We start from the raw sequence: 19,837 nt of genomic DNA, 5'->3' as shown, positions 1-19,837 counted from the left end.
AGCTCACTCCGTCACGCAGCACTCAGGTCTCGAACTGCTGTCCTGCTGACCTTCCGGCCTGCAGTTCAGCGTCTTAACCACTAAGCCACCGCGGCCTATACATAATGCTACTATGGTTTAAAAAAAAAAAGTGAAACAAATCAGGAGACATTATGTTTGGGACATAAAGATTTGCCTGATTTAGGATCTGACCTGTTACAGGGACCACTGAGACCCTTTGTTTTTTCATGAGATGCAGAGTAAGAGAGGTCATAGTGTGTGTGTGTGTATCTATCTATCTATCTATCTATCTATCTATCTATCTATCTATCTATCTATCTATATGTTGTTGTTCAGTCGTTCAGTCGTGTCCGACTCTTCATGACCCCATGGACCATGGCACGCCAGGCCTTCCTGTCCTGCGCTCTCTCCCGGAGCGTGCTCAAGTCCATATTCATTGCATATATATATATATATATATATATATATATATGCAAGCTCCAGTTGTGAAGGAGTGCTTTTGCATTACAAAAGGTGTCTTGGATTAGTTAGGGTCCTTGCTATTCTTCACGGGATGAAAAACAGAAGGGAAGAGTGAGATCACAAAGAATAATTAAAAGGACATATGCTCATAGTAGATACATCTATGTTTCAAATGTAAAAAAATGCAATGTTGCTCATACCTAAATAAAGACATGAAATAACAATGTTGTCAATGCTGCACTGCTGATTTCAGAAAACCAAACCAACTCCTTGCCACCCTCATACCAACTCCGTCCCAACAATCCCATGTCAGTCCCATGTCCATAATCCCAACTTTCACTGAGAAAAACCCACCTGAGATATATCAGATAATACATGTATTTGGTAACACTATTGTTTCAAGTGTCACACCTGGTCTTCTAATATGCTGTTGTATGGAAAACAAGAGGTATGCAAAACTTCAGTTCATGGCCATGAGAGTAGTAGCCATCTTGAATCAACTTCATTCTAATAATTAGTACCAATCAAGCAACAAAACAGGCAAATTCATGGCATACCCAAGTGGCAGTGAACAATCCTAGAGTGGAATAAATTATCTCTCCTAGGCAGAGCTGGTTTTACACACTGGCATTAGTGTAGGGATGCCAGAGAATTCCGCCACGGATCTCGGTGGCCGAATGCCAGTGCATTCGCCCTCCCGAACTCCGTGGCAGAACAGGCTGCCTCCTCGCCCCCCTGCGGATCCCCCCAGGATGAGACTTACCTGGGGCGGATGTTCCAGACGGCGGCGGCTGCGGCGGCGGTGGCAGCTGGTCTTCCGACCAGCTGCCGCCGCTGCTGCCATTTGCAGTCTGTTTCCCCCCCCACATTTGTGATAGGCTACGTAAAGACTTACGTAGCCTAGCACGTCTGGGTTAAAAAAAAAAAAACGCGCACGCAAATGGCGGCGGCTATGGCCGCCGCCATTTGCATTCCTTATTTTTGGCCGTCTTAGTCTACGTAAATATTTACATAGACTAAGACGGTGAAAATAAGGAGGAACACAAATAGCGTAGCGGACACTGTTTGCGTTCCCCCTTATTTTCGCCATCTTAGTCTACGTAAATATTTACGTAGACTAAGATGGTGAAAATAAAGGGGAACGCAAATAGCACCTGCTACGCTATTTGCGTTCCCCTTTCTTGTCTTTGTCTTAGTCTACGTAAATATTTACGTAGACTAAGACGGCCAAAAATAAGGAACACAAATGGCGGCGGCCGTAGCCACCGCCATTTGCATATGCTTTTTTTTTTAACCCAGATGTGATAGGCTATGTAAGTCTTTACGTAGCCTATCACGGCTGAATTCAGGGACGCAAATGGTGGCGGCTATGGCCACTGCCATTTGCGTCCCTGCTAGCCAGGGGCTGGATGTCCAGCTGCTGGCAGAGCTGGCCGGCGGCTCTGCGGAATCCCCACGGAGCAGAGCCGGCCGGCCAGGATTCCTGGGGGTGGCGCGGAACGCCTCCGTCCCCGGCGGGGATTCTGGGGGAAGGGACGGAGCGCCTCCCCCCACCAGCAGAACCTGACAGAACCAGGTAAGCGGGGTTTCGTACACCCCTACATTAGTGTAGAGCCAGTATGGTGTAGTGGTTAGACTGTTGGACTGAGACTTGGGAGATCTGGGCTCTACTCCCCACTTAGCCATGAAGCCCACTGGGTGATTTTGGGCCAGTCACTGCCTTTCAGCCTAACCTACCTCACAGGGTTGTTGTGAGGATAAAATGCAGACGAGTGGGATCATGTAAACCACCTTGAACTCCTTGCAAGAAGAAAAAAAGGTGGGATATAAATGTAATAATAAATAACTATTGATGGGCATATGCTGAGGTCTATACATGAGCAGGGACCCACTGCTGGCCACCTGAGCCCCATGGCTTTGTTGGTGGCTGCCCCTCTTGCTATTGCTACCTGCTCATCTGCTCTTTATCTGTGGTCCAGAATGAGGCCACCAGGAAGGAATGAAGTGCGCAGAAGGAACAACAGCTGGGAGTGCTTGCTCACTTCTCTGCCCTTTCTCTCCGGGTAGCAATTGGGATTGGAGAGCAAGGGAGAGCAAGGGAGTGGAAAGAGCCCCAACCAAGGCATCTTGCCCCAAAGCTGCTGCACCTCAAATCTTTGGCCGGCACTGCCCTTAGGATACAGATGCAAAGTCAGCAATATAGAGTAGGGATATAATGGTAGTAACTCAAGCGTGATGCTGATACTGGACATTTTGGTCAGCAGTTTTGGCATTAGTGAAGCATTCCAGTTTAATTTTGGCTTTCAAGCAAACAGAGCACTCCTTTTGCTCTTGCTAGTTCACAATGCCCCTCTCTTATCAACACTGCCCTTTGCCCAGTTGTGAAATATAGTAATTTGAATTTGTTGCAAGCTCTGAATTCATTGTTTTGACACAGTCCTTTAGTCACAATGCTGTCTTTGGTGGAGAATTTGAGGAATCTCATAGAGAGAAAGCTTGTTGTCCAGCACCGGACTGGACGGTAGATTTTCTGACAGGGATCTGTGGGCTCTTTCAGCATCTTGGTTAGCCTTCCCCACCCTCATATGCTCCAGATGTGTTAGACCACCACTCACATCATCCCCAGCCAGCATGGACCCTGGGAGAGTCCCAGGTTGGGTGCTCTGGGAGAGTACCAGCTACTGCCAGACTTCAGCACCTAGGCTGAAGTCTGGCAGTAGCTGTGATAGATCCTTCACATACACTTCTATGAAACTCACAAGACCTTTTCCTTCTTCCTCCTTCTTGCCAAGCCTTCCAAATCAATTACTTTAGCCAGCAAAGTTCCAAGAATCTTCTCAATGCCCTTGATGAAGCTGCCAATTGTTGTGGCAGGGTCTTCTGTCTTCTAAGGAGGAGATACATGCCTCAGCTCCTTGGTACCTGTTGAGCAGCCTGGAGCTTGTTTGTTAGTTTCAGTTGCTTACGACCTTGGGAATATAAAAAGCCTCAGCTCCTGATGTCAAGGGTTGTTATGCCTTTGAAAATGGTCCAGAAACTTCTGCTGGTCCAAAATAGGGCAGCGAGATTGTTAATGGGGACTGGACATATTAGGCCAGTACTTTTCCATCTGCACTAGCTGCCAGTTTGTTTCTGGGACAAATTGAAGCTGCTGGGATTAACATTCAAAGCCCTAAATGGCTTGGGGCCAGATTACCCAAAGAAGTGTCCACAACTGCCCAGACCCTAAGATCATCTTCAGTGGTCCTTCTCCAGGAGCCCCTGCCAAAGGAAATAAGGTGGGTGGCTATTAAGGAGAGGGCCTTTTCTGCTGTGGCACCCCAGTTATAGAATGAGCTATCCAGAGAGGATCTATCCTGGTGGTGCCTACATTGTGCTCCTTTTGGGGCCAGGTAAAGACCTTTTTATTTTCCCAGGCATTTTAATTTTTTCAGTTTCTGTTCTAAATCTGGCACTATATTTTAACTGTTTGCACCACTGTTAGATTCTATTTGGTTATTATTTTTATACTGTAGTTCTAAACTTTTAAATTTTGAGATTATATTTTATCATCTTGTATTTTTGTGGTTTTAACTGTTGTGAACTACCCAGAGAGCTTCAGCTATTGGGTGGTACAGAAATGTAATAAATAAATACATAAATAGGCAAAAAATAAAATAAAATAAAATAAAGGCAGTGATCTGGAAGGGCAATAATATGGGCACATATAGAGGTACTTAGGAAGCTGCCTTACACTGCCTTACACACTGATCCATCTAACTCAGTATAGGGAGGTCCGTTTGTGGAGAAATCCATTTCTCTTTCTGTTCAAGTTCCACGGTGTGCTCAACTCAGCTTGTGTTGTTGGGCTGAGCTGCAGGTTTTTCCCGAACTCCAGGAACTTTTTGTGGTTTTTGTGTGTGTTGAGCCATAACTTGCACAAATAGAAATCTGTGCAAATTGCAGCCGTAATTTGTGCAGCTAAAAAATACAGAAAATCCACAAACTGACCCAACTCAATGCAGATTGATTCAGGATCCACAGTGGAAAGCAGATCAAAATCGGGTGCACAAACCAAAGGAAGCTCGTCAAGTTTCACCCCCCCCCCCGGATTCCTCTGACATCCCTAGCTCAGTATTGTCTACTCTGACAGGGAGAGGTCTACAGGGTTTCAGATGGAAATCTTTCCCAGCCCTTTTGGAGATGCCAGGACCTTTTGCATGCAGATATGTGCTCTGCTACTGAACTATGGCTTTCTCCCCCATGGGAACAGAGTTTGGTTGGCTTATGTCCCACACAGGGATGTTGGAGAAATCTGGTTCAGGGATGGATCTCAGAGAGTTTTCACCAGTTCAGCCCCCAGACTCCGGCTTGTAGATCCCTGGACTTGCCTAAGTCTATGCACACTGAGTTGGGCAAGCTTGTGGTTTTCTGGTGGTTGTTTTTTTTTAAAAATGCACAAATTGTGATTTGTGCAAAATTGCGGTTATATTTATGGAAATAGTGATTTGTGCAAAATGGTGGCTGTAAATAGTGCAATTTGCACAAAATTGCAGGCGTAAATGGTCACTTACACCTGCAATGTTGCGCAAACTATGCTATTTATGGCCACCATTTTGCACAAATTGCGATTTCCACAAATAGTTATACTTGCAATTTTGCACAAACTGCAGCTCATGGATAAAAAAAGCAAGAAAGTTCCTGGGTTTGGGGAACTGAGCTACCACTCAGCTTGCAAATACTTGCCATGTTGGGGGTGCCACGAGGTTCCATTGACTCACTGAGCCAAAAGCAAACTAGATTTCCCCATGACGGCCATCCCTAGTCCCACATAAGGAGGATTCATATGGACCCCTCCACTCATGCAATGAACACACAGAGGGGTTCTTGGGGCCATGTGAACTAGCTTTGCCCACTGCTTCCCCAAGGAACATCTGGAGAACCTGCCCAATCAAGGCCACTCCTCAAGTGTAGGAGCTGTCTGCATGTTCACTGTTTTCTTGGAGAACTCTTTCTCATGAATGTCCTATGGATGTTTGTTGGGAGTAGGAAGGCTATGCATGTTTCTGGTAGTGGATGGGTGTGGCTAGCCTGCAAGAACTCCTCCATGCATTCATGAACATGTGGATGGCGTTTGTAGTATTTAGCCTCCCCCACCCCCTCTAGTCACTCAAAGCTCAAAAGTTTAATGGTTATGAAAGCCATTTAAATTTAAGTAAGCTGTTTAAAGTTTACAGCTACCCATCCCTTATTAGGATTGGTCCTGAAATGTACAGAATGTCCTTCCTCTTAGAAGTGAAGCACTTCTGATTTCTGTAACTCACCAAAGCATGTGTGTATGGGAGGGGGGATAGATAGCAAGCCTAATCTAAAGAGGAAAACTTCTTTCATTTCAGTCTTTGTGATGTTGCTATTAGTTACATAACATAACCACTTTTTTTAAAGAAAAAACTGAGAATCCTAAGAAATACACAGAAAATATATTATCTTCTCAAATGCCATTTTAAGGGCTTCAAGCTTAATATGAGAGAGGGCTCACTCCTGGAACAATATTTGGTAAAGGAACATGTGGAATCCTAATGTAAAGTGCCTCTGAACTAGGGATGTCAGAGAATTCTGCCACGGATCTCGGTGAGGCCGAATGCCAGTGCATTCGCCCCCCCGAAATCTGTGGCAGAATGAAGCCCCCTGTCCCCCCCCCGCAAAAGGCATGCGAAATGGGATACCTACCTGCTGCCATTCGTGCTGACTTGTGAATGGTGGCTGCATCCGTGGCCGCCATTCGCTTCATCACTATAGCCGTGATAGGCTACGTAAATATTTACGTAGCCTATCACAGCTAATGCAGGGACGCCATTTGCATCCCTGCAGAAGCCGTGATAGGCTGTGTAAGTATTTACATAGCCTATCACGGCAAAAAAAAGGGAATGCAAATGGCGGTGGCTACGGTGGCCGCCATTTGTGTTCCCTTTTTTTTTTGGCCATGATAGCCTATGTAAATATTTATGTAGGCTATTACAGCGAAAGAGAGGGGCGCAAATGGTGTAGTGGCCACCATTTGCGTTCCTTTATTTTTCTGTAATAGGCTACATAAATATTTACATAACCTATCACTAGGGATGTACAAAAGCCACTTACCTTTTCGACGGGGTGATTCGTGGGGGAGGAGGCGTGCCACACCTCCCCCTGAAATCCTAATCCGGCTGGCTCCGCTCCATGGAGATTCCGCGGAGCTGCCGGCTGGGGCCAACCACAGCCAGACATCCGGCCGCTGGGCACCCTTCCGGAAAAAAAAACCAAAAACAGCATATGCAAATGGTGGCGGCTATGGCGGCCACCAATTGCGTTCCCTTTTTTTTGCTGTTTTAGCCTACATAAATATTTACGTAAGCTATTACGGTGAAATAAAGGGGAACTCAAATAGCGTAGTGGGCGCCATTTGCGTTCCTTCCTCCCCGCCATTTTAGCCTATGTAAATATTTACGTAAGCTATTATGGTGGAAAAAAAAGGAACGCAAATAGCACCCACTAAACTATTTGTGTTCCCCTTTCTTTCACCATAATAGCTTACGTAAATATTTATGTAGGCTAAAACAGCGAAAAAAAGGGAATGCAAATGGCAGCCGCCGTAGCCGCCGCCATTTGCGTATGCTGTTTTTTTTTGGCTTGCCGTGATAGGCTATGTAAATACTTACGTAGCTTATCATGGCCTCTGCAGGGACGCAAAAGGTGTCCCTGCGTTAGACGTGATAGGCTACGTGAGTATTTACGTAGCCTATCACGGCTATGATGAAGAATAGGGATGGGGGAGAATTTCTCCCCGAAACTTCGGGTGGCCGAGTGCCAACGCATTCGGCCCCCCGAAATCGGCGGTGAAATTCTCCGCCCCCCGCCCCCCCCGGATGGGTCTTACCTTTCACGAATGTCCCTCCCGGTGGCGGGTCCCGGCGGCGGTTCGTTGAGTCTTCGTCAGGGGCGGGGGCGGCAGCCGGTCTTTTGACTGGCTGCCGCCGCCGCCATTACAAGTGCAGTAAAAAACAAAATAAAACCCCGTGATAGGCTACGTAACGATTAACGTAGCCTATCATGGCTAGATCTCCAAAGTCAGTCGTGATAGGCTACGTTAATCGTCATGTAGCCTATCACGGGTGACTTTGAAAAAAAAGAAGAAGGTGCGTACACAAATGGCAGCCCCCATAGGGAGCCGCCATTTGCGTTCCTTATTTGGTCCCTGTAGTCTACGTAAAGATTTATGTAGACTACGGCGAAAATAAGGGGAACATCTACGCTATTTGTGTTCCCCTTATTTTCGCTGTAGTCTACGTAAATGTTTACGTAGACTAGTCGTGCCAAAATAAGGAACACAAATGGCGGTGCCCATGGGTGCCGCCATTTGCGTATGCGCGGTTTGTTTGTTTTTTACTCAGCCGTGATAGGCTATGTAAACATTTACGTAGCTTATCATGGCTGACTGCAGGGACGCAAACGGCGGCGGCTACGGCCGCTGCCATTTGCAGACCCGGCTGGCCAGGATTCGGGGGGGTGGAGGGACGGAGCGCCTCCCCCCCACCTCGAATCACATTTCATTAAAAGTTAAGTGACTTTTGTACATCCCTAGCCTTTTCACCGTTTAAAAACTATGGTAAACCTGTCAGATCATACAAATCTGTGAGCCAAGATTGCCTACTTCTGTGGCAACATGCAGGTAATAGCAGCTAAACATCAAATAAAAAAATGGGTCTGTTATGAAACTGGATATGCAAATAAAGATTACACTGGTAGTGGGTTGTATACTAATAGTCCTAATAAACTGCTTATATAAGAAAATATCCAGGCCAGCCTGACTGTTTGAGTTCATCACTGTGACAGCAAACACAAGACCCACTGAGTCGTGCTGGCATAAAAGCAGCCTAAGACACAGGGAGGCTGAGGAATAAAAATACTTTAAAGATAGTTAGATGACAACTTCACCATTTCCATCCTCAAGGCAAATTCAAGAGCTCTGTCAGCCGGGTCTACATGCCTTCAGTTGCGGTGGCAGATGTAAAGACAGCTACTACCATCTTTCACTTCTGACAGGAACCTACTGGGACACCCTCTGCTTCTATCCACTGAACATGAAATAAAAGAAACAGATGAAAAGGACACTGTTGATATCTTTTCTCAGCCATTTAGTATGCAGTGGGCCAGATCATGGGGTGTAGCAGCATCACCAAGACTGCAGGGTAGTGTGTGTGTGCTATTTGCGTTCCCTTATTTTCGCCGTAGTCTACGTAAATCTTTACGTAGACTACCCCTGTCCAAATAAGGAACGCAAATGGCGGTGCCCATGGGGCGCCGCCATTTGCGTACGCGCTTTTTTTTTTCTCAAAGTCACCCGTGATAAGCTACATGATGATTTACGTAGCCTATCACGGCTGACTTTGGAAATCTAGCCGTGATAGGCTACGTAAATCGTCACGTAGCCTATCACGGGTGTGTGTTTTGTTTTGTTTTTTACTTTGTTTTTCGCAGCCGGAGAGACGGGGCGCTCCTCCCCGGCCTGAATTTTGCCGGCGAGGGATGGGGCGCCTCCCCCCCCGGCCTGAATTTCGGCCGGGCGAGGTGGGGTGCCTCCCCCCCTCGCCTGAACTTTGGGGGGAGAAGCGAAGCGCCTCCCCCCCACCGCGAAGCAAGCTGCGGGATGAGGTAAGTCCCTTTCGTCCATCCCTAATATCAACTGGTACATATTAGAAGAAGATACCATTGTGCTATTATTTAGACATGGCCACAAAATCCCTGGCAGTGTTACATATCTTGTTTGAAGTTGTGTGGGCAAGGGGAGGGAATGTTATTTGGTCCAAGTTCCACTTGTCTGGAAAAATATCAACACATCCATGGTCTCAGCTGCTTTTTGCTTGAGATCAGGAAAGGGAGTTTTGCTGATAAACAGTACTTGTGCATGTATATGAAGTGGGAGGGGGAGCTTATTTCACTACCCCCCAGGCCAGTGCTGGCTTCTGGTTTTTGAGGGCCCTCAACGGTCCTCCTCCCTCAATGAGTCTACGTTCTCACTGCCACAGTAATCAGCTGCTGCTGCTCTTCCTCCTCTTTCTAATCATTGCTGTCATTTCCTTGCTTGACAGGCAGAGAGCAGTGAGCAAGTAGGCAGTGGCATCTGCTACTTCTCTTCTCACCACCGCCCTTGTCTGGGCCAGAGTGAGAGGCAGGTGAACAAACAGGTTGCAATGGTAAGGAGGAGAAGCAACTCCAGGGGGTTCTTTTCAGTGGGCCACAGCAGTTGTGGGCCCCCAGCAGGTGCCCAACCATGCCTACCCTTGATGCTGGCCCTGCCCCAGGCTAATCTCACCAGATTTCAAGGACTTTAACTGGTAGGTCAAACCTTTGTGGGGCAGTTTAGGCTCTACTTGGTCAGAAGGTTTGAATCAAAACTCAGACCTTTGCAGACTTCTTGTCATCTATTCTTATCATCCCCACCCTCTCTTTACACCAGATCACAAAGGCAGTTTACCATTTCATGCTCAAATCTGTTTTTGTCTTGATAATACTGCGGAGCAGCAGTTCTCAATTTTTTATTTTAGATTTATTTGTGTGTGTGGACCATTTGAAAATTGCTGGGCATCTCAGTGGACCACTTAATAAACTTTTTTTTGTTCCCAAAACAAAGTGCATACATAACTCATATTTTAATAAGCAGAGTTTTGACTTTCTAATGTGATGGATGTGCCTGTTTTGTGAGCAAGGTTCTGTGAAGTTGTCTGTAATGTTTGCCAGGTTTAGCCTCAGGTCAGGTTCAGCATTCATTCTGCTTCTGTACTTGTCAGCCTTTCCACAAACCACCTGAATGATTCTGAGAACCTCTGCTGTGGACCTATGATTCCTACATGGAAGAGCAGCCTTCCCCAATCTGGTGTCCAACTCCCATCAGCCCTAGCAAGCTTGGCCAAAGGTCAGGTATGCAGGGAGCTGAGGTCCAAGACATTTAGAGGGCACCAGGTTGGGAAGGCTGTGGTAGAGCAATGCTCTCAGGGTCAGTGGCCAACTGCCTATACTATGTCCTGTAGAACCATCTTGACCTGAGGGGAGGGAAAACGAAGGAGAAACAGCTTCGTGAGTTGCCATCATCCAGCTCCCAGTAGTGGCCCCAGGGTTTTTAATCCTGTGGAGCGCCTCCATGGATACAGGAGGCACTCCTCTGCAGACCAGCACCCTACACAAGTACAGGGTAATGCAAATGCATGGGGAGGTGGGTGGGGCTAGAGCACCCAAATAGGGCTACTGATTGAGCAATAACAACTATATTTTTTTTCAAATGGTGGTCGTTAGAGATGGGCATAAAAATATGACATCTAGGAAGTTGATTCAGTACTTCAGAGTCTTACCAGGGATTCATATTCAAGGTGTTGTTCTATATGCTCCTTTACTAGCTGACTCTAGTCCAATTGTGTGTGTGTTTAAGTAGTATGAATAAGTAGCAAGAAACTGGAAAACAGCTTTAGCTTAGCAATGAAGCAAGGAGCAAAAGAACACAATCTTGCATAATCTCGAGTGCCTCTTAACAAATGAAAATATTTGGCATATTTTGCTGAAAAATGGCAGCAGTTATCCCTTCCCTGGAAAAGAAAAACGCCGAGATTTGGTCAGACAATGGAGAAAAACTGCTGATCGTTCTAGACTGCAAAATACGACCTGTTAAAATACTCACCTAGCAGCAGCAGCAGCAACCTTCACTCCTGGTCCTGGCGGCTTTTGTAAATGCAGTGTCATAGGGAAAAATAACATTCCTAATCAGATTGATAGCACTTCATTCTATACGTTTGACCCAATTAATAGCTGGGGAAATCCCATTCTGCCAGATGTATGCAGATCAGCATGGATCCTTTCATACAAAAAGCACACAGCCTTATTTCTATTATCCTTGCAAATCAGTTGCATTTACTAGCCAGCCACATCATGGATGAACTCTGAATAAAAGTGATAAAAGATCTCAAATATATTGCTGCAATCCTCAGTTCAAAAACATCTCATCACTGGGAAAGACCATCTCTCACATGACTGGGGGGCAATCTACATTTAGCTAGGGATGTACGAAAGTCACTTACCTTTCTGCGGATTATGTTGATGGTGGGGGGGAGGCATTCCGTCCCTCCCCCCGGAATCCTCGACAGGGGGGGAGGCGATCTGTTCCTCCCCCCCGGAATCCTCCACGGCCAGCTGTGCTCCACGGCAGCTCCACGGAGCAGCTGGCCAGGCCCAGGCCAGACCCATCCGCAGCCGGATTTCCGGCCGCAGAGGGCTCTGGGTAAAAAAACAAAGAACAAACAAACATGTACGCAAATGGTGGCGGCTACAGCCGCCATTTGCGTTCCTTATTTTTGGCCATCTTAGTCTACATAAATATTTACATAGACTATGATGGTGAAAATACAGGGGAACGCAAATAGCATAGTGGGCGCTATTTGCATCCCTTTTTGATTCACCGTTTTAGCCTACATAAATATTTACGTAGGCTAAAACGATGAATCAAAAAGGGATGCAAATAGCGCCCACTACGCTATTTGCGTTCCCCTGTATTTTCATCATCATAGTCTATGTAAATATTTATGTAGACTAAGATGGCCAAAAATAAGGAACGCAAATGGCGGCGGCTGTAGCTGCCGCCATTTGCGTACATGTTTTTTTTTTACCCAGCCATGATATAGGCTACATAAATCTTTATGTAGCCTATCACGTCTTGTAAAAAAACACACAACCCAACAAGACTGCAAATGGCGGCGGTGGCAGCCGGTCAGAAGACCAGCCACCGCAGCCGCCGCTGCCGCTGATGCCGCCGCTGCCGCCACTGCCGCCACCCGGAACATCCGCCCCAGGTGAGTCTCGTCCCGGGGGGGATCTGCGGGGGGGCGGGGGGTGGCAGGCCGTTCCGCCACAGAGTTCGGGGAGCCGAATGCACTGGCATTTGGCCTCACCGAGCTCCGTGGCGGAATTCTCTGACATCCCTACATTTAGCATTTAATTGCAACGAAGCCGGTAGAATATCACTGTTAATCTAATCGTATTAAAACGTGATAATTCACACTCAGTCCATTTCCCCATTTCAGTACTTCCTTGAAACCATAACCTTGATTCATACTGTTCAATAGGAGAGTCTTTAATGTGGTAGAAGTGGGTAGCAGAGGTTCTCCCAATTCCCCGCCCCCTGTCCCCCCTTCCTTGTTCTAAGGACCTCAGCATTAACTGTTTCGGGACCTGGCCCCACTGATTTTTTTTTCCTGCCAGCTTAACTCTTCGAATCTTCAATGCTTCGGAGAGACTGCTCCTTCAATGTGCTGTATTTTTTTTTTTTTGCATGGTATGAAGATCAGAATCTGTACATGGCTGTATTTTTACCTGTCAGTCTTCCCTTTATTCTGCATGTGTGTGTGTGTGTTCCTGTGTGTGTGTGTGTGTGTGCGTGTATGCGGGGACCCAGTGAAGCCTCTCTGGAATGAAACTGGACAGTATTGCTTCTGCTTTGTGTTACGCTGGCCGAGGTGGCGGAGAAGGTGCAGTTCCTGGAATTCCATAAAAGGGCTCCAGTTCCTTTCATGGGCATTCCAGAAAGGTTGTTTGCTGGGAGGCTGCCTGCACAGAGGAAAAACACCCATTGATATCATTCTTGCCTTCAATCTAATGCACACTTACCTGAGAGTAACTCATTGAAATCAACAGGTCTCACTTTTGAGTGGACATACACAGGCTTAAGCTGTAAATTTCACAAGCTTTCTCCGAGATTCCACTGAACACAGCAATGCTTAGTTCTGAGTAAACACATTGGCTGTAAACACATTGAGTAAACCCATTGAAAAGAAAGTAAAACAAGGATCCATGAAATCAAAAAGGGATCCTCATTATTTCATATGATTTTTAAAGGAGAGACCCCCCAAACCACCATGTGTGTGCAGCCACAGCCCCAAAGCAGGGATCTGAGGCAGGGATCCCCAGTGATCCTCATGATTTGTACAAGACACATACCCCCAAACACCATCATATCACACAGCACATCTGCCTCCATGGACTGAACCAGGAAAATCACAGATGTGCCACTCATGGGCACAGCCATGGTGCAAAAGCAGGGATTCAGGGAAAGGATCCTCTTGATTTTTCACACCATTTGAGGTGAAGCAGCAGACCTGGGATTCTTAGTGTGCATACTGGGACAAAGATGAGTTCTGTGCTTTGATGGGGGTGGGGGGGCAGGGGAGGTCTCCTTTTTCAGGTGGGAAAGGCAGTTTCTGTCACCTCCAGATCAGAAAGATTCCTTGAAGGGAATTTGCTTTCAATGGGATTTCCCTCCCTCCTTGAAAAGGTGCAGGCACAGGAAAATGCACCTCCTGAAGTTTGCAAACGGTGGTCCAGAAAACATGGACTGGATTAAAGATGCCTAACAAGGCACAACCCCTTCATGGATCACTGCCTTGTTGTGGCGAAGGGGCTTGCGTAACTCAGTGAAGCCATAAGCTATGCCGTGCAGGGCCACCCAAGACGGACAGGTCATGGCGGAGAGTTCTGACAAAATGTGGTCCCCTGGAGAAGGAAATGGCAACCCACTCCAGTATTCTTGCCAAGAAAACCCCATGGAACGTATCACAAGGCTAAAAGAGATGACGCTGGAAGATGAGCCCCTCAGGTCGGAAGGGGTCCAATACACTACTGGGGAAGAGCAGAGGGCATTTCCAAGTAGCGCCAGAAAGAGTGAAGCGGCTGGGCCAAAGCCGAAAGGACACTCAGCTGCAGATGTGTCTGGTGGTGAAAAGAAAATCCGATGCTGTAAAGAACAATATTGTTTAGGAACCTGGAATGTCAGATCAATGAATCAAGGTAAGCTGGAGGTGGTCAAACATGAGATGGCAAGATTGAACATCGACATCTTGGGAATCAGTGAACTCAAATGGACAGGCATGGGCGAATTTAATTCAGGTGACCATCATATCTACTATTGTGGGCAAGAATCCCTTAGAAGAAATGGAGTAGCACTCATAGTCAACAAAAGGGTGGGAAAAGCAGTACTGGGGTACAATCTAAAAAATGATAGAATGATCTCAGTACGAATCCAAGGCAAACCATTCAACATCACAGTAATTCAAGTCTATGCCCCAACCACTGAGGCCGAAGAAGCTGAGGTTGATCAGTTCTATGAAGACCTACAACACCTTCTAGAACTAACACCAAAAAAAGATGTCCTCTTCATCATAGGGGATTGGAATGCTAAAGTAGGAAGTCAAGAAATCACTGGGATAACAAGCAGGCATGGCCTTGGTGTACAAATTGAAGCAGGACAAAAGCTAATAGAGTTTTGCCAAGAGAACACGCTGATCATAGCAAACACTCTTTTCCAACAGCACAAGAGGCGACTCTACACATCGACATCACCAGATGGTCAATATCGAAATCAGATTGATTATGTCCTTTGCAGTCAAAGATGGAGAAGCTCTATACAGTCAGTCAAAACAAGACCTGGAGCTGACTGTGGCTCAGATCATGAGCTTCTTGTTGCAAAATTTCGGCTTAAATTGAAGAACGTAGGGAAAACCACTAAACCGTTCAGGTATGACCTAAATCATATCCCTGATGAATATACAGTGGAGGTGAGGAATAGATTTCAGGGATTAGACCTGATAGACAGAGTGCCTGAGGAACTATGGACGGAGGTCCGTAACATTGTTCAGGAGGCAGCAACTCAATCCATCCCAAAGAAAAAGAAATGCAAGAAAGCCAAGTAGCTGTCTGATGAGGCTTTACAAGTAGCTGAGGAAAGAAGGGAAGTGAAAAGCAAGGGAGAAAGGGGAAGATATATCCAACTGAATGCAGAGTTCCAGATAATAGCAAGGAGAGACAAGAAGGCCTTCTTAAATGAACAATGCAAAGAAATCGAGGAAAACAACAGAATGGGAAAGACTAGAGATCTCTTCAAGAAAATTTGAGATCTCAAGGGAACGTTTTGTGCAAAGACGGGCATGATAAAGGACAAAGAAGGCAGGGACCTAACAGATGCAGATGAGATTAAGAAGAGGTGGAAAGAATACACAGAAGAACTATACAGGAAAGATCTTAATGTCCCTGATAGCCATGATAGTGCGGTCACTGAACTTGAGCCAGACATCCTCGAGAGTGAAGTCAAGTGGACCTTAGGAAACATTAGTAACAACCAAGCTAGCGGAGATGACAGTATTCCAGCTGAGCTATTTAAAATCCTATAAGATGATGCTGTTAAAGTGCTGCATTCAATATGCCAACAAATTTGGAACACTCAACAATGGCCGCAAGACTGGAAAAGGTCAGTTTACATTCCAATTCCAAAGAAGGGCAATGCCAAAGAGTGTTCAAACTACCGCACCATTGCGCTCATTTCACATGCCAGCAAGGTGATGCTCAAAATCCTACAAGCTAGGCTTCAGCAGTATGCGAACCGAGAACTACCGGAAGTACAAGCTGGGTTTCAAAGAGGCAGAGGAACTAGAGATCAAATCGCCAACATTCGCTGCATCATGGAGAAAGCAAGAGAATTCCAGAAAAACGTCTATTTCTGCTTCATTGACTACGCTAAAGCCTTTGATTGTGGGGATCACAACAAACTGTGGCAAATTCTTAAAGTGATGGGAGTACCAGACCACCTTACCTGTCTCCTGAGAAACCTGTACGAGGGTCAAGAAGCAGCAGTAAGAACCAGACATGGAACAACCTATTGGTTCAAAATTGGGAAAGGAGTACGACAAGGCTGCATATTGTCACCCTGCTTATTTAACTTATATGCAGAGTACATCATGAGAAATGCCGGGTTGGATGAATCAGAGGTCGGAATTAAGATTGCCGGGAGAATTATCAACAACCTCAGATATGCAGACGATACCACCCTAATGGCAGAAAGCGAAGAGGATCTCAAGAGCCTCTTGTTGAGGGTGAAAGAGGAGAGTGCAAAAGCTGGTTTGAAACTCAACATTAAAAAAACTAAGATCATGGCATCTGGCCCTATCACTTCCTGGCATATAGAAGGGGAAGAAATGGAAGCAGTGACAGATTGTACTTTCTTGGGCTCCAAGATCACCGCAGACGGTGACTATAGCCATGAAATTAAAAGACGCTTGCTCCTTGGGAGGAAAGCTATGGCAAACCTAGACAGCATAGTAAGAAGCAGAGACATCACTTGCCGACAAAGGTCCATCTAATCAAAGCTATGGTTTTCCCAGTAGTAATGTATGGCTGTGAGAGCTGGACTATAAGGAAGGCTGAGCGCCGAAGAATTGATGCTTTCGAACTGTGGTGCTGGAGAAGACTCTTACGAGTCCCCTGGACTGCAAGGAGGTCAAATCAGTCCATCCTAAAGGAAATCAACCCTGAGTGCTCATTGGAAGGACAGATACTGAAGCTGAAGCTCCAATATTTTGGCCACCTAATGCGAAGAGAAAACTCTCTGGAAAAGACCCTGATGCTGGGAAAGACTGAAGGCAAAAGGAGAAGGGGACGGCAGAGGATGAGATGGCTAGATAGCATCACCGATGCAATGAATATGAACTTGAGCACGCTCCGGGAGAGAGTGCAGGACAGGAAGGCCTGGCGTCCTATGGTCCATGGGGTCACGAAGAGTCGGACAAGACTGAACGACTGAACAACAACAACAACAAGGCACAAAACAGAGACAGAATGGATTTAAACACATCTGTAGATCCACTCCTTTTTTCAGTGTTTGTGTGTGTGTATCTGTGCAAGCGGGACCGGTGCTGCCTGCCTGGAATGTAGTTAGATTGTCCTTAGACACTCTCCGATTCTTTGAAGATCCGAAGACAATAAAGTACTATATTAAAAAAAAAAAAATTAGCTCGGAGAGGAGAGAGAACTATGGGTGAACACACAGGGAAGTGAGCTACTGATGCTAGAAGCTGCCCAAAGAGCATATGGAGGGGTTGAGAGCTGTGATTAGCTAGTAGGGAAATATGAGATCAACCATATAAGGACAGGTTTCGAATCACACCACGCCTATCCAGTACCCGAAGCAAAACATTGGACCACATTAATGGAAATCTACTTGTATTGTATATTACGGTATAGGGAAATGAATACGATAACAGGTCAAAGAAAATTTGCGGCTCGGAAATGATATAGTGTGAACGTCATGTGTACCAAGGGGGGGTGGAAACTCTTCAGAACCGTGACAAACAGTGAGTGTAGATTGGGCCTGGATTATCTGCAAATTGAGCTGTAAACTCATTCTCTTTCCTTGAAGAAACTTGGCATTGGCTAGTATTGTTTGTTTGTTTGCTTATTTATTTATTTATTTATTTATTTATTTATTTAATCGCCCACCTGGCTGGTCACCCAGCCACTCTGGGCGATGTACAACATTAAAAACAGTTCAAAACAATAAAATTCAACATTAAAAACATCACATTTCTAAAATACCCTAACCCACCCCAAACGCCTGCCTGAACAACCACGTTTTTAATTAATTTATTTATTTTTAAAAGATCTTCACATTTCATGGTGTCTTGCAATAAGCTGTATTCAGTGTGGTTTCATTGTATTTAAAGGTCAATATCCAGGTGGAAAGATACGTTTTGCTGGGAGATAGAGAGGGGGAGTGTAACTCTATTTGTTCTCCTGGACTTCTCAGCTGCTTTCAATGCCATCAGCTGTGGCAACCTAGGCCACCTTGGCCTAGTTTGCACAACATGACAGCCTGCCATGGCTTAATTTATCGATGGGGGCTTCTGTGTCATGCCGACCACCTGCGGTCGCCATTTTTGTATGGTGCCTGGGGGGACCCGGCTTGCCATGGCTTATCGTGCCATGCAAACCCAGGTGGCAGGGGTAGTTTGAGGGTTAAACAACCCTCAGGTAGCCCTAAAACAAAGCATGGGTTATTTGAAGAATGTCTGAAGAATCAAACCAGCTCTTCCACCTGGGTTAGCACAACATGCAAGCCAGGCACCTGCAGGCACCATGCAAAAATAGTGCCTGCGGACACTCAGAGTGATGAAACTGCCCCTGTGGATAAATTAAGTCATGGTGGGCTGTTGCAACATGTGATCAGCCCCATTGTTTTGCAGTGGGTTCTCCTCTTAGCAGACAGACAAGTCCCAGGTAGTGGTGGTGGTGGTGGGAATTCCCCATGAATTCCCCATGTGAGGTGTCTATGCCCTTTAGCATCTATATGAAACTGCCAGGAGAGATTGCCCAGGTAACGTGTCATCTTCAGTATAGTCAAGTTTTGTTGCGATAACTAGGGATGGGGGAAAATTTCTCCCTGAAACTTCAGGGGGCCGAGCGCCAATGCATTCGGTCCTCCGAAGGTTGTTCGGGGAGAACTTCTCAGCCCCCCCGCCCCCCCCGGGATGGGACTTACCTTTCACGAATGTCCCTCCCGGCGGCGGGTCCCGGCGGCGGTTCGGGAGGTCTTTGTCAGGGGTGGGGGCGGCAGCCGGTCTTTCGACCGGCTGCCGCCGCTGCCATTACAAGCAAAGTAAAAAAAAAAACACACGCCCCTGTGATAGGCTATGTAATGATTAACGTAGCCTATCACGGCTAGATTTGCAAAGTCAGCCGTGATAGGCTACGTTAATCGTTACGTAGCCTATCACAGGTTTTTTTTTTTTCTTTTGAAGTTCGCGGCCGGGGAGACGGGGTGCTTCTCCCTGGCCTGAATTTCGGCCGGGCGAGGCGGGAAGCCTCCCCCCCGGCCTGAACTTCGGGGGGAGCAGCAAAGCGCCTCCCCCCCACCGCGAAGCAAGCTGCGAGACCAGGTAAGTGACTTTCGTGCACCCCTACTCTGAAGTGCTTCAGAGGCACTTTGGAGAAATCCGGAAGCCCAGCCACACTGCCGCCGTCCAGCCCCCAGCTCCTTACCTGTTCCCTCAGGACATGCGCTGGCAGCCATGTTCCTGTTCCAGGGAATTGCCATTTTTAAAATGGTGTATCCCAAGGGCCTGGGAGCAGGCAGTGGTGGCAGCGACTCCTCCTCCTCCTTCCTGGACCAGGAAGATGGCTGCCAGTGCTCATCCCGCTGGCCCAGGTAAGGAGCTGGGAGCTTGTGTGGTGCGGCAGGGGGGTGAATCAGGATTCGGCCACCCAAATCCTGCTTTGGCTCTAGAGGCCAAAGCGGATTATTGCTGCTCGCATCAGCCCAAAGTGAATTGGGCCCGCCTCAAAGCCCTGAAATAGCCTTCAAGGTGGATCCGGGGATCCCTGCACAGCCCTAGTATTAACAAACATCTGTGCAATTTCTTCCGGGTGTAATTCAAAATGGCCCTTGTGCATTGGGATAATCAGATGGGCCTTGCTGCAAATGCCAAAGGTGTCTGCTGTTAGGTTGGCTGGCACAAGTAGGGATGTGCGTTGCTGGGGAAGCTGGTTCTTTTTTGAC

General features: G+C 46.7%; 1 long non-coding RNA gene across 2 annotated transcripts in view; it reads right to left on the bottom strand.

The window, feature by feature from the left end:
• LOC146350328 (uncharacterized) overlaps positions 1 to 19,837 on the bottom strand; it is an 87,201-nt gene that overhangs the window by 62,731 nt on the left and 4,633 nt on the right. The gene's annotated exons all lie outside the window — the stretch shown is intronic.

Source organism: Heloderma suspectum, chromosome 3 (genome assembly GCF_057233095.1).
Source record: "Heloderma suspectum isolate Gila_16-S chromosome 3, 16-S_ref, whole genome shotgun sequence".
Lineage (NCBI taxonomy): Eukaryota > Metazoa > Chordata > Lepidosauria > Squamata > Helodermatidae > Heloderma > Heloderma suspectum.
This window is presented reverse-complemented; position numbering and strand designations above follow the sequence as displayed.